Raw genomic sequence first — 14,919 nt, 5'->3', positions numbered from 1 at the left:
GGCGTGCATTAAAAGGAGCGTGGCCAGCAGGTCAAGGGAGGTGATCCTCCCCCTCTACTCTGCCCTGGTCAGGCCTCACCTGGAGTACTGTGTCCAATTCTGGGCTCCCTGGTACAAGAAAGACGGGGATCTCCTGGAAAGAGTCCAGAGGAGGGCCACAAAGATGATATGGGGCCTGAAGCCTCTTCCCTGTGAAGAAAGGCTGAGAGACCTGGGTCTGTTCAACCTGGAGAAGAGAAGACTGAGAGGGCATCTCCTCAATGTATTTAAATATCTAAGGGGTGGGGGACAGAAGGATGTAGCCAGCCTCTTCTCAGTGGTTTGTGGGGATAGGACAAGGGGCAATGGCTGCAAGTTAGAGCACAGGAAGTTCCGCACTGACATGCAAAAGAACTTCTTCACGGTGAGGGTGACAGAGCATTGGAACTGGCTGCCTAGGGAGGTTGTGGAGTCTCCTTCTCTGGAGATATTCAAGGCCTGTCTGGACGCCTACCTGGGCAGCCTGCTCTAAGGAACCTGCTTTGGCAGGGGGGTTGGACCCGATGACCTTTCGAGGTCCCTTCCAACCCCTACAGTTCTGTGATTCTGTGATTCTCCTCATCCTGCACCCACTATATCCGTCTTTTGTGTAACAGGTTCTGTGGTCTCCACTCCTGCATGAACTTAACTCATGCATTTGATATGTATATATACTTTGGATTTATTTGTTTATGTAAAGAAAGTGGTATTGCTTTCTTTTTTAAATTTGGTATCTGGGACTAGTGACTTAAATCACTTCTTGAGGGATTAGACAGGTATGAGCGGTATTTGAATGTCAGCAAGATACAAGATATAAGTAGTGCTTGGGTATGATGATCAGTGTCTGTGAGGACATGGCAAGGGCTTCGCAGTCAGGGACAGCATGGCATATTCAGCTTTTCCACTGGGGACATTTAGTGTTATTCACCCTAGTATATCATATAATTGTGTGTTACTCATGAAAAAATCCAATTTCTAGAACTGCTTGCGATAGCTATTATCTAAAACACATTTTCAACAAAATATAATTAGATTAGGTGAATTTTGAGTTGGTTTTGTTTGTTTGTTTTCTTTCCAATAGATTTGTAGAGCATACATTGCAAGGAAATTATAATGAAAGGGATATTTGATTTTTTAACATCTGCACTTGAAACTTGACTATTTAGAGTTTCATTTTTCTAGCTGCGGAAGGAACCTATTGCCCAACAATATCAGCAAATGGGATTAGCCAATGTTGTTTTGCTGTAACATAATTTGTTGAACAGTAAGGGTAATAAGTAGTGCATATTTGGGGGGGAGGGGGTAAGGGGGGAGAGGTGTCTGTATACAACAGAATCGTAACACCTCTGTCAGAGTGTACAATCTAAATAAGGAAAAGATAAAAAGCAAGAAGATAAATGGTGTTGCATAATGGTGAAGCATCTTAATTTAACACAACACCTAACAATATTTGTGATTTTTTACAGTGTTTTTGTATTAAGTATTTGATATTAAGTAAAGTAGCAATAATCATAATCTTTGTAAATTCAAGTTCTTTTTTTCTCATATGTTCTGTCTAGATGATAGTAGTGGCATGTCACAATTATGCTACACAGAAACAAATGATGAAATCAGACACATACTTAATATACTTCCATACTTCCATAAAGCTTGCCAGTATAGTGTTTTTTTTTTTTTCTCTCTCTCTCTTTTTTCTTTTCTTTATTTTTTTTTTCCTTTTTTCACTAATAGACGAGAAAATGATTAAACTACTTGTCATTTGTTTGGTGCTATCTGATTATGTGATATACAGCAATAGCAGATGAGTTTTGATGAGTTTTATGATAAAATATTAATGCACATACTAAAGTTCTGTTGTCCATAACCTCTTTTCTTCTCATCAGCCATGTTCTGTTAATAATGGGGCTGCCATTTTTATTTGAAATCAAACCAAACCAGGATGACCTTTGTAGCGTAGTGAGAGAAGCAGGCACTTGATCTATCTTCCTATTGCTTGTCTGTGCACCCTGTTAGCAGCACTGGAAAAATCCCACTCTTTACATGTAAGGACCACTTCAGCATAATAGGTACAAAACATTTCATTCCTGCTGTGACAAGAACTGCAATTATCAGAAAGGGATTGGGAATTATAAGGACTGGACACGAGGACTCTTCAAAGCAGATTAGTAATGTGGGTGGCAATCAAAGAAATTATTTAGTACTTGTGGTATTTTGTAATTAACCTGAGCAGAAGTTGTTTTAAGTGAGAGAGAGGAGGTATTCATGTCTTGTAAATTCCAGAAAATAATGTGAAAGGAAGATCTGGCAAACAAGAAGTTGCTTTATTACTTCCCTCTCCATAAGGTTTGGATCAGATTTTCTTCGTATTGCCATAGTCACCACAGAAACAATTATTATCCATAGCTCTAAGTATTCTGTAACTTTCTTATTAGTGTGCTAACTCAATGCATAGTAGAGAAGCCAAAAACCAGAACAAACCTCCAAAGGCTATGTCTCAGCTGCTTATGCCAAGGTATGCATCACTGACCTTATCTTTGATGTAAATTTGCAGCAGTTACACTGAATCTCAATGGCAGTTTGCTGCCCTGCATGGCTGGGATAGGGGTTGCTCTCCCCAGCCCCTGACCCCACTAACTGTGTTTTGCAGATCTGCTTAGAAATTGTTTTCTACTTTCTGTATCAGTATAGTCTACTACTGCAGGTTCCTCCTACAATGTAACTATTTATTTACTGAAGTAAACAGACCTCTTGAATTTCACCTTCAGCCTTTAATTAATGCTTCTGATAAGTCACACTTCTCTTGCATTAAAAACAGCAAAAGTAACTAACTACCCCCAAAAGAAACGTGTGCCACAGATGCAAAGGGATCTGAACTGAGTGCACAGTAGAGTGGCAGGACCACAAGCAGTGAAAATACAGCACCATGGTGCTGGTGTACTGGGTCTGGCTGGGATGCTAACTTTCCCTGCAGCTGCCCATACAGTGTTGTGCTCTGCACTTGTAGCTAGAATTTATTATTATATTATTATTATTTATGTTATTATTTTTTTTTCCCTCTAATTAAATTATCCTTACCCCAACCTGTGAGTTGTTCTTTACTTTACTTCTTTCCCTCCTCATCTAAGGAGGGGGAGTGAGAGAGCGATTGTGGTGTTTAGCTGCCTAGCACAGTAAAACCACCACAGCTGGATACAACAGATGAACAAATAAGTCTTTGATACCTCAACTAAGAATGGTTAAAAGCTAAATTCTTATTTAGTCGCTCAGCAGTTCCAGAAGTGTAAGCACATTACAGACCTAGTGGTCCCTGTCTTTCTGTACGTGAAGTATTCCAAGCAGTTAAATTGCATCTCTGTTTTCTGAGTGTTTTGAATGTGGGTGTGTCTTAGCCTGTGCTTGCATCCCAAGAGACAGAACTGCTCAGTGAACTTGAATTGACTAACACAACATAAAATCCTTGTGAAAATGAATCTGCTTGGTGTGTATGCATATTTAAATAGGTCAAGTAAGTCTGGATTTGACTCCTTGGTTTTGTCACAATGTTCATTTTACCAGATTGCAGTGTTTCTGTTTTGCTACATGATAACCTGACATTTAACCAGAAATGGATTTTCAAAAGCAGATAATAGTGCCAAAAACATGAGCTAATGGTCTTATAAGGACAAAAATGTATCAGCTGTTACTTAAAAATAAATAAATAAAAATACAGAATATTGCATTTTGGCACACTTTGAAACAATTACCTTCTTCAAAAGTACTAGAAATACCTCAGTTACAGAGTTCATAGACAATCTTCCTCCCTGCCTTCCTTTCTCTCTGCCTTTCTCTTGGGATGATTAATAGTACAAATACTATATCTGAAAACACAATAGTACCTAAATCTTGAAGACATCTTAAAGAGTTTATGTAAACATTTGCAAAGTCCAGCAAATAAAATGTATATCTCACTGCAAACTTCAGCTTTAAACTCTGCACCTTCACCTTTGCTCTCCATGTGCCTTTAGTTCCACAGAACCTTAACTTTATGGTTCTGTGGATCCTTGTGGGAAGGGACCCACAAGGATCATCAAGTCCAACACCTGGCTCCACACAAGACCACACAAAACCAAATGTTATGTTTTTTGTTGATTTTTTTTTTGACTGTAAGGCAATCAGAAAGCATTTCTTCAAACTGTGAAAAAAACATTTTGATGAAATTCAGCTTTAACTACAAAGTAAGCAGCCATCTATATTAATGTGTACCACTAGACTGTGTAATTTTGAATAGTTTAAACAGCCTCAGCAAGACTTATATGCTATTGTGAACACTGTAGTCATCACTTTATCATTTAAGTATATTTTTAATTGTAAAAAGTAGATACAGTTTATTTTACCCTCTGTTTAAAATACATACAAAACAGCACTAATGAGAATTCAAATTTATGTATGTGTGTAAGGGATTTTTTTTTTTTTTTGCCAAGATAATATTGTTATTGGCTTTCTTTATATAATTAGCAAATTGAATAAAAAATGTGGTTCAGACCAAAGCCATGGAAAACAGAGAAAAAATAATCACTTTTAATGTTTTGACTTGTATGACATATACAGAAACAAGAATGAGCTAAAAACACTAATTTTTGTATTTCTTTTGTGCCAATGTAGTGTTTACTTAAAAGGATATGAAGAAAATGTTATCCATAAATATTAAGACAAAATATTCCTTTCATTTTAATTAAAATCTTTAGTTAGTATGTGATGCAATGTGAGCAGAAATCATTTAACTTGGAGCAACTAATAATTAAAAGGCAATCAAGTATTCATTTCTAACCTACAAGGTTCATAGCAACTACTCTCTCTAGTAGCAGGGTTCAACTGATTTGTTGCTATTATTTATTAGTGACACTATTATTTATTAGCGGTATAAGCTAACGAAGGGCTATCTCCTGCTATTTATTATGTCTTGTACCTCCAGATGGAAAAAGTCAATTGGAGTCTGAAGAAACCTCCACCACCAATATTACAACATCTTTTTTGTTCTCTCATGTGCAGCATCTGCAGCACATTTACTTCCAGATGTAGCCAACAGCTCATAGGGGGAGCAGGGGAGAGAAAACTGCTCACCCACCTCACATCATAGGAACTCTCAGCTGAAAGACTTATACAACTTCTTAGTAATCACCATCAGTATCAATATAATTATTTTATCAAGACAGGCCCTTCAACCTCCTGCTTAAGCAAAAGTTGTTTCTTTTAATGTAGCCATATTATGTTAAAGAGTATTTCAGAAAGAGTATTTCAGAAATATCTGAAGAGAAAAAGCATTCTGATTCAGGGGGTTGTTTTTCACTGCAAAAAGTGGAGGATACTGTCACTTCTTCAAAACTTTGCTTTGACCTTTGGATTTGTCCAGGCTTTGAATTAGAATGAAACTTAATGGATTGTGGGTAGTGTTTTGAAACCAGCGGACAAGTGGGAAATGTGTCTATTAAGCTAAATATGTCAGTTCTCTTCAGATCTGTTGGAATTGTGTAGTCAACGTCCAACACTCTTAGAATTACTGCTTCCAGATTAATGCAAATTCATCACACATTGCATTTGTGCTTAAATGTGGTTTGAATTGTCACATAAATGGTGGTGAAATCTTAAAATATGGAAGCCATATAGGCTCAGAGCGGTTTTTTACTAATAAAATCTTTTTAACCAAAAAAATACAACAGTCTAACACATGGTCTCCAAAAAGATATACAGGCTGTTCTTGGGGATCTTTTTTTTTTTTTTTTTTTTTTTTTTTTTTTAACAAAAGGATATTCAGCATGTGTTTCTGAAGCCTCTGTGGGAGTGCCAGAGGAAAATAAAAAATAGTGGTTAATTCTCTGCCTATTGTGGTGGTAGTAGTGGGTTTTGTTTGTTTGTTTTTCCTCTTGATTAGAGGGGTTTGAATTTATTCATCTATCTATCTATCTATCTATCTATCTATCTATCTATCTATCTATTTATTTTCCCAGTGCTGTAATATTACAAGTTTGTCTTAGTTTGGTTTGGTTTTAGTAGTTATTAGTGTATCTGAATAGTATACCTAGGAAACTGTTTATGTGTTTAGTTGTATGCTTTTTTCTAATCCTACAGGGGTATATACAGTCTCCATGGTGAGCATTAATAGCTTGGGGATGCTTGTACTTTAAGGATCTTCTTCATGCTGCTTACATTAACAGTTATGAGCTTAGAGAAATATTTAGCATTCATTTAAATTAGCATTAGGTATTAGACAAGTTACTGGATTTGTAATCATTATGAATCAATATTTATAGAAAAAGATTGTTACACAGGGATGAAAATCTCAAATATTATACGGTGCTGCATTTTTAGCTGTTTTAAAATCTTTCATTTAGAAAGCATGGGAAGTAATGAGAATGCACAGATTAGCCATTCCTTAGTTTTTGTCAGTATTCAGCCATTGTTCAATTTTATTTTCTGCTTTTAGAGAGAAAAACAGCAGTAAGCAGCAGCTTCTAAACTGTTATTTTAGAATGTATGTGTTATTCAGAGGACACACCAAAGTCTCGCAGCTCCGGTGTTCTGTGGATGGTGTATATTAAACAAAAGAGGTTCACTGTGAAGGAGTGAAGTTCACTGAAGCACGTACTCAGGGGTTACACTTCAATTCTCTTGTCTCTTTTACACAGAGGCCTTTGCACTTATGTGCACATGTAAACATTGAATGCTGATTAGCAATTTGTCTTTTAAATTTTCTGTTTTGTGATGATGAATTTAAAAAAATGTGTATACAGAAATCATGGATCAAATGTACATTTGCCATGTCCAGAGTCATCCTTTTTATTTATTTTTTTCTTTTATTTTCTCACCCAATAGATTAAAAATTATGGTCTTCAATCTTTATGTTTCTAAAAATACAATTTATAATTCCATGAATGCAGAATAAAATAGACTGAAACCAAATAATAAAGTAGTTGTACAGTCTGCTTATCATAGTCTTATTCTAGCCATTTTGAGAGATAGGATATGCTGTAGATTATTATGTTCTCAAAGTGAAAGTGAGCATTACTGCATTACTTGCATGAGCTTAAATAGTCACAGAAACTGTATCTATGCTGTAAAACTGAAATTTGAAGAGCAGATAAAAAAACTTAACATCAGTTTGATGATAAAGAAAAAATTACTGATTTCCCATTAACTTGTGGCTTTCATTGTGAGTCATATGAATTATTATTATTTTTTAACATTTATTTTGTTATGTAGTTGACATTCCTTTCTCTGGTACTTAAAATACTTTTTTTTTTTTTTTTTTTTTTTTTTTTAGTAGATGTTCAGGGCAAACTGTACCAGATTAACTGATGATTAACTTGCTGCTTTTGGAATCTGTTCTTGAAAGACCGCTAAACACTGCTGCCAATAGAGATTGCATATCCTATCTGTTGTTTCAGATATGTGGACTGATTTGCTTTGCTTAAACAGTCTGGGCAAATGCTTCATCATGGGTAAGATAAGGGAGCAAAGGGAGGTTGTAGCTGATAATGCAGAGTGAGAATTGTTTTTTAGTGTTGTCTGAGGTGTGGTCTGGCTTTCAGCCTGGGAAATGAGCTATGTGCAAAATCATTGCATTCCCTTTCCAAAGTTTATACAAGTGTTGTTTCTGTGTCTTTAGATGTGACATATAAACAGATTTAATAAACTTTACTTTCTTGAAATTAATTACCATCCTATATTGGCAAACAGTAGAAGATGTGAATATTTTGCTGGAGGCATAAAGTTCTGTTACCTAGGACAGATAAGAGACTGCTGATGTTTCAGCTAACATTTTAAAACAACTTTGTTGTTGTTGCTATAAATATTCTTTGAAGTTGATTTTCTTGAAAGCTTTTTTTTTTTTTTTTTTTTTTTTTTTTTACTGTATTTTCTTAGGGTTTTTATTTATTTATCATCATTTTATTAGAGTTTATTTGTATATGACAGAAACTATAGCTGTACTGTCCTTCATGCTACACGTATGTGCCACAAACCTACCTTTATCTCTTCCAAGATCTTCCAAGCAGCTTCCTTAGTAGACTCCATCCCAAAGGCTAAAGAGAGAAATTACGATTGCTATGAAAGATCTTAAAGAGGCACTTGGGGAGCAGGTCACTGCTCTCATTATTTCCTTCTTATTCTTTCTTGGGAAGGAAGCTTTTTCCTTTTAAGATTTTGAATATGGATTTCCCAGTTTGCTTTCCCTGAAATGCTAAGTGAGGATGATGATAATGAGTTTTCATGGCCCTATTAGGTTCCCAAGATTCCAACATATTCATAATTCTCCATTTGTAAATTTACACACAGCCTAATTTGATCCTCAAACTATTTCCAAATCTCAGGGAATGATTGAGTAAGGTCTGTAACTGAAAATGATGAGGGTGTAATGCATTTCAAAGGGTAATACTATTTTGCTGAAGTTACTAATGTATTCTTTAGCAAAACCTTTCTCGTGACAATTAACAACTGAATGTCTGGTTTATTTATTTACTTATTTTAATAGAGTTGAGATGTGTGTAAGCTTGTTTTTGAGGGTATTGATCTTTCAGATACTGTAATGCTGACAAGTTTGATGTGCACTTATCTGGTGCTGCACTGTGGGTGACTCAGCCTGGGATGCTACTGTAAGCGTCATCCCCCAAAACCTGAACTCAGAATCTTCCCCAAAGTGTGTATTAACACACACATACATGAACATATGAATGAACATATCAGGCTCATTCCTAGCACTATGCTAGAATAGCATAGTATAAACAGACACAATTCTTTACTTAATTCTTTACAGCTTCAGATGTGAAGAAGCTGGATGATATACTGGAAAAAAAATATTATAACTTACTAGTGGTTGAAGAAGGACTGCTGGGTGTAGGCAGCTGTTTGATTCTTCGTTTTTCTATGTCTAAGAGCTCTTTGTTCTACAGACATTTGCCATGGTTTTTGGAATTTGATACATTTTTATCAAATATTTTTTATATGATGAGAAGCTTCCAACTTGAGATACCTTTCATAGCTATTTTTGTTTTGTTTTCTTTTGCAAAATAGCTACAGTTTATGTATTTAAGCATCATGCCGGTCCATGAGGCATTTTGTCTGTAAAAGCTCCTGTGATTTTTCTCAAGCAGAAAGGGGAGTAGGTGGTATATCTCTGTAATTACAGTGACAAACAGCAGTATGTTGTGGATGGTAAAAAGATATATGGATTCAAGATGAGAGAGGCATGTTGATGGTAGAGAAATAGGTTTCTATTTGCATCTATTAAATGCAAAATCTGTTAAGACGTCCTTGAGATAGAAATTGTTTGAGGCTGGGATAAAATTACACAGAAATATTTCTGTATGACTTTTCTATTCCTGTGGTTTTGCCTAGACATCTGCTTTTTATCATTTTTTTTCAAACTATTGTACTAAGTAGATCATTTGTCTCTCCTTGTATGGCTCTACTTTTCTTTCTGTTTGGAATTATTTGGCTCACACAACACAACTTTATAAACCTACTTCTAAGCTAAATTTGGTTCAATTTCCCCTTGGCCTGGAAGCTGCAATCACTGGGAATGAGTGAGAAGTTAGTTGTGAGAAATGCAAAACGTATGGACGACTGAAGATGGAATTATAAGCACCTGAGAGCAGGGTATTCTTGTGATGTTATGCAGCTAGCAAAGAAATACTGGCACTCTCAGTGTTATGAGGGACTTGCTTTTGGTTTGCACTTAGCTCCGTGATGGTTCAGGACTTCCAGGTAAAGACTCATTTTGGAAAAAAAAAAATAAAAAATAAATGTTTTGTATGTGTACTTAGTTACATTGAACATTGATTTTTGTCAACAAAGGATTAACTACTCTGCAAGATATAATGACCTAAGATGATGGGAAGGTTAGGTATGACAACTTGTCTTAGAGATTCCTGTAGTAATTATAGCAAGTGACTGATTTCTTTTTGGAAGACTAGAGAGGGAGTCAGAAGATACTAGGAGCTACTGATATAGCATGTTTCCAATTCTTTACATATAGGCAAGAATGTCTTCTTTCTGGTGGACTGGATTGCAGTTCTATTAATTATGAGTTCTAATAGTTTGTCTTGTACTTAATTTTTGTACATACAGTGAAAAATTATCCATGTCAAACTTTGCAAGTTTTTGGAATTGATACAAAAATACCAGAATTAAGACTTCTTTATTTTACTTCTTTTCATTAAAAAATATCACTACATTTTGTTCATTTTGCCGGTATACTGTTTAGTTCAAAGAAAGCAAACAAAAACTTGTGCTAGGCTCATGACCTAATGTGTCTTTTGTTGATTTAAGATCAAGATCCATATCTGTCTGTAATTTTCTCAAAACTTCCACCAAAATGTCATATCAAATCTCATAGCTTTACACTGCTGAATTGTAGTATTAAATAGCAATATATGGATTATAACTATTATGTCTCAGAAGTAATATCAGAGCTAAGTACCGTTTCCATTTTGCGTATGCAGCTTTTTTCAGAAGTGCTAGCTTGTAGAGCTGCAAGTCTTTTCAGAAATAAAATCTTACTCATAAAATCACATGAAACATTAAAGAACATACAAAGCAGTGAAAATGGATGGTTGCCTCGGAAAAAAAAAATAATAATTTTGAGTTCTGTGAACTTAAAATCTTATGAGTTTTTAAGGGTATATTACTTTGTTTTCTGAAAAGTAATTCACTTCTTTATTCAAGATTTGAAGATTTGAAAACAAAACAAAACTTTTTTTTTTTTTTTTTTTTTTTTTATGGTGAATAAAAAAAGCTGGTGGTTTATATATTCATTGAACATCAATACCTTACTGTCTTGTTTTCACAGAATCACACAGAATCACAGAATTTCTAGGTTGGAAGAGACCTCAAGATCATCGAGTCCAACCTCTGACCTAACGCTAACAGTCCCCACTAAACCATATCCCTAAGCTCTACATCTAAACGTCTTTTGAAGACTTCCAGGGATGGTGACTCCACCACTTCCCTGGGCAGCCTGTTCCACTGCCTCACAACCCTTTCAGTGAAGAAGTTCTTCCACTGCCTTTAAAACAGAAGAAAAACTGGTGGAACATTTAATGTAAATAGATTATAAAATCTACTATATCTAGTAGATCAAGTATACATTTTTGGATGTGTATTGCAGAATTACACAAAGACAAGTACTCCAAAAAGTGATTGTAGCTAACTGAAGACACTCTTTTCAAAGATAGGGTTAAAAAATAAAAGAAATTGTTACTTCTAATGTCATGTTTTACTAGTTATTTTCTTATAACAATATCCTGGCACCCAGTAAGAAATTGGAAGTTTTGAGTGTTGATCTAGGCAAGTTAGGATATTCACCCAGAAAAGTTCCTTACCACTTAGCGGAGTTAACAACCAGACAAAATTTGTAAGTTAAAACTGAAAAATGAAAATGTTACGCCAGTCTGTGCAGCGTTTGAGAATCACAAGACATTATATTTGATGACATTCTCAGTTACATTAAACAGAGGCTGCAGTTTAACTTCAGTGAGAAATCAATATGTTATACTCTCTCTATATATTTTAAGAAATTTATTAAAAAAAAATAATAATATATTGATGCACTACATATTGCTTGTAAAGTTAGTATGTTATTCCTTCCTTTCTCCCTCCCTCCTTCTCTCCCTCCTTTCCTTCCTTCCTTCCTTCCTTCCTTCCTTCCTTCCTTCCTTCCTTCCTTCCTTCCTTCCTTCCTTCCTTCCTTCCTTCCTTCCTTCCTTCCTTCCTTCCTTCCTTCCTTCCTTCCTTCTTTCTCTCGTTCTCTCGTTCTCTCTTTCTCTCTTTCTTTCTCTCTTTCTTTCTCTCTTTCTCTCCTTCTCTCCTTCTTTCTCTCTCTCTCTCTTTCTTTCTCTCTCTCTCTCTTTTTCTCTTTCTCTCTCTCTCTTTCTCTTTCTCTTTCTCTCTCTCTCTTTGTTTTGGGGAGTTATTATATCTTTTTGACCACCCAGTAAAAATTACATACATAGTACCAACATATCCCAACATATCCTCCATACAATGCTGGTTGCAGTGCAGAATTTCTATGAGTCTAAGTAGTGTAATATAAAATCCATAAAGTGGGTCAGACTGAGCTGACATTCTTGTTTATTTGGGAGTGTCACACAAGATCCTGCAGAGCGAGCAGGGGAGAAGGGGGCATCAAATCTGGTTAATGGCTGAGGAGCTCCTCAGGGTATAAGAGGATGACTCTCTGTACTTGCACTTGTGAATCAAATCCTGTTTTATCACTGAACAGATTCTGCAGAACTAGAGCAGCTTTTTTGTTTCTAAATATTGTCTGTACGACTCCATAGGAAGTGTGTTGTGAAATGGAGTCTATTTTTCTTTTGACTTGCAGTTTTTTTACAGCATCAGTGTTAATGTCTTGGTCAGTAATTGTTATTTTTCCATCTCATTTGAATTTTTCTTTCTGGGATGAAATTGAAACAAAACAAAAAAACATAACAGTAAATAGAATCATGAACTGTGTTGGCAATTAATTTGGACAGATAAACTTTGTTGTCATGTCAGAGCCATTTTATACTATTTCTATGTTTTACAAATGGACAGGTGACAGAAAATTTCCATTGTGTACTACACAGTTGCCCAGAGGGCAGGAGATAAACTCTACAGTGATTTAAATTCAAGCATGGTTCATAGGGCCAGACTCATGTTACTCCTGAGAAGATCTTTGCATTGCCAGAAGGGCAGTTTGAATGGACACAAATTTTCTCATCACCAGGATCTGCCATTTCGTGACACATGGGATGCATAATTACAGCTATGACCTCGTATCAGGAGTGGAATATCAATTTTAATGTCTCCATTTCAAAATAATAAATACTCATTTCTGTTTCTCTAGAATTACATTGCATGGAGTACATTTATATTGTACTGTGTGGAACAGAAACAATCTTTTTGTTGCACACATGAGGCCTAAGCAAATAGGCTGTTATTTGTGACTGGTGCTACATAAATAAAGGAAACAAAATTATTAGAATTTTGTCCTTGTGCTAAAATAACATTTAAATACTTTTCTTCTTTCTTGGAAATTTTGTGTTGGAAATTGTGAATTAATTTTATTAAGCTAATGTACACTTAGTATATTGTTCAGCTAATCTCCATGAGATATACCTATAGATAATATTACAATAACAACATCAGCAATCTATTGGCTTTTTCCTCACATATGCAGTGTTGATTTCCATGGTCTTAAATGGTTATAGATACTTTGAGGGGAGTACCATGGTAGAAAATAAAGGAAAGTAAACAGCGTTTTTGCTGAAATAATCCAATTGCAATAGAAACAAACCAAATGTTAGTCAACAAAATATCAGATTTTGCATTATTAGATACTGTAATATAGGCCAATCTGCTGTACAAGCTTTCAAACGTTTCTGTGTTGAGCAGCCTTACAGTTATGTCTTGCATTCCAGTCTTCCCTGCAGCTATTTAATGTCTCTTTTTAATTTCGTTACTTTCCAAGGAGTTTCTTGTGATTGCACCAACCTATTCCATAGCTCTAACTGATAGTTAAAACAAACAAACAAACATATATTGGATTTCAGGAGAGGATCCAATAGTATATTTAGCCATATACAGACCCTAATACTGACACAAATCCACACTAAACTTACAGAGATATGTTTGAATTTCATGCTTAGTGCACATATCTCAAATGTGCTGTCCTTGTTCCTTTCATTTTGAGAAGTTTTCTACATCTTGCTTACATATGTAAAGTGAAGTGAAAATATGAATTCTTTCTCCTGTAAGCTGGCTTTCCTGCTATCCGAAGATACTGATAGAATTCAACTGTATCTAACATTTAAATCCTAATTATTTGGGGGGAGTAAATCTTGTATGGGTATAATTTTATGTTATTATTATTATTATTTTTGTAGAGAAACCAAAATGCTAAAATAGAAAATTAAATGAAACAAGGTCTTTGGCTTTGAACTACGAATAAATGAATAGTTGTTTTGGTCTTGGAGAGGAATCAGATTTTTTTTTTTTCAAAGATATTTTGTCAGATTTCTTTCTGAACCATGGTTATCTACATGTTTGCTTTTTATAAGAAGAAAGAGGGCACTGATCTCTATAAAGTAAACTAAAGTATTGCATGTGAATTTTTATGGTTTTACAAATACACAACTTGTAGTTACAGTATGAAGAGTGGAATCTAGGAAGCTCTTTCATGCTATTGAGTTTTTGTTTACTTTTACCTGTGGGCACAGGAGTGAGTTGACCAGATAGAATTGCTGCCTTCAGATTTTTTTTTATTTTTATTTTTTTGTGATTAACATGTGGCTGTACTCGGGGGAAAAAAAAAAAAAAAAAAAAAAAAAAAAAAAAAAAAAAAGTAAAGATGAAAAACTGAAAGGGGTAAGGATGATTGTGGCAAAACTGGAGGCACCCAGCCTCATGCTCTCCTTCCAGAACATCACACATGGTCCCCCAAACAATGGTGTGAACTTTTTGTTAGTCAAATTAAGTTAACTAGTAGCACTTCAGCTCCAGTGATTAGTTTATGTATGTGAGAAAATACTTAGTTCCTGTGTTGTGGTTATCTGTAGTTTAAAACTAGTCATTCAACTACAAATAGTGTGAAAGGCAGTTTTCAGGAAGGCCTTATGACTTTTATATTACAAGTTTTGGTCACCTAGTAGACACTATCAGTTGCATGGCCTACATAAAAGTGACTAAAAAAGGAATCTGGAAGACTAGAAGATATGAGGCTTTATAAAAATGAACAAAACAGAATTACAGGTGGTAGACGAGATCATTAAGTAAAATACATAAGTGAACGAATGGTTATAACTTCAAAAATAAAGCTATTTTTCCTTTTCTCTGCAGCAAGTGCTATTTCATGATTACTTCAGAGGATAACAACCTTAAGGAAAATTC

At 35.1% G+C, this 14,919-nt stretch overlaps 1 protein-coding gene across 2 annotated transcripts in view; it reads left to right on the top strand.

Annotated features, from left to right (window-relative positions):
• Positions 1–14,919, top strand: part of PRR16 (proline rich 16) — a 172,471-nt gene that overhangs the window by 100,820 nt on the left and 56,732 nt on the right. The window lies entirely within an intron of this gene.

The sequence above is a fragment of the Aythya ferina genome (assembly GCF_964211825.1).
Source record: "Aythya ferina genome assembly, chromosome: Z".
Taxonomy (NCBI): domain Eukaryota; kingdom Metazoa; phylum Chordata; class Aves; order Anseriformes; family Anatidae; genus Aythya; species Aythya ferina.
The sequence above is the reverse complement of the archived record's forward strand: the minus strand, read 5'-3'. Positions and strand labels throughout refer to the sequence as shown.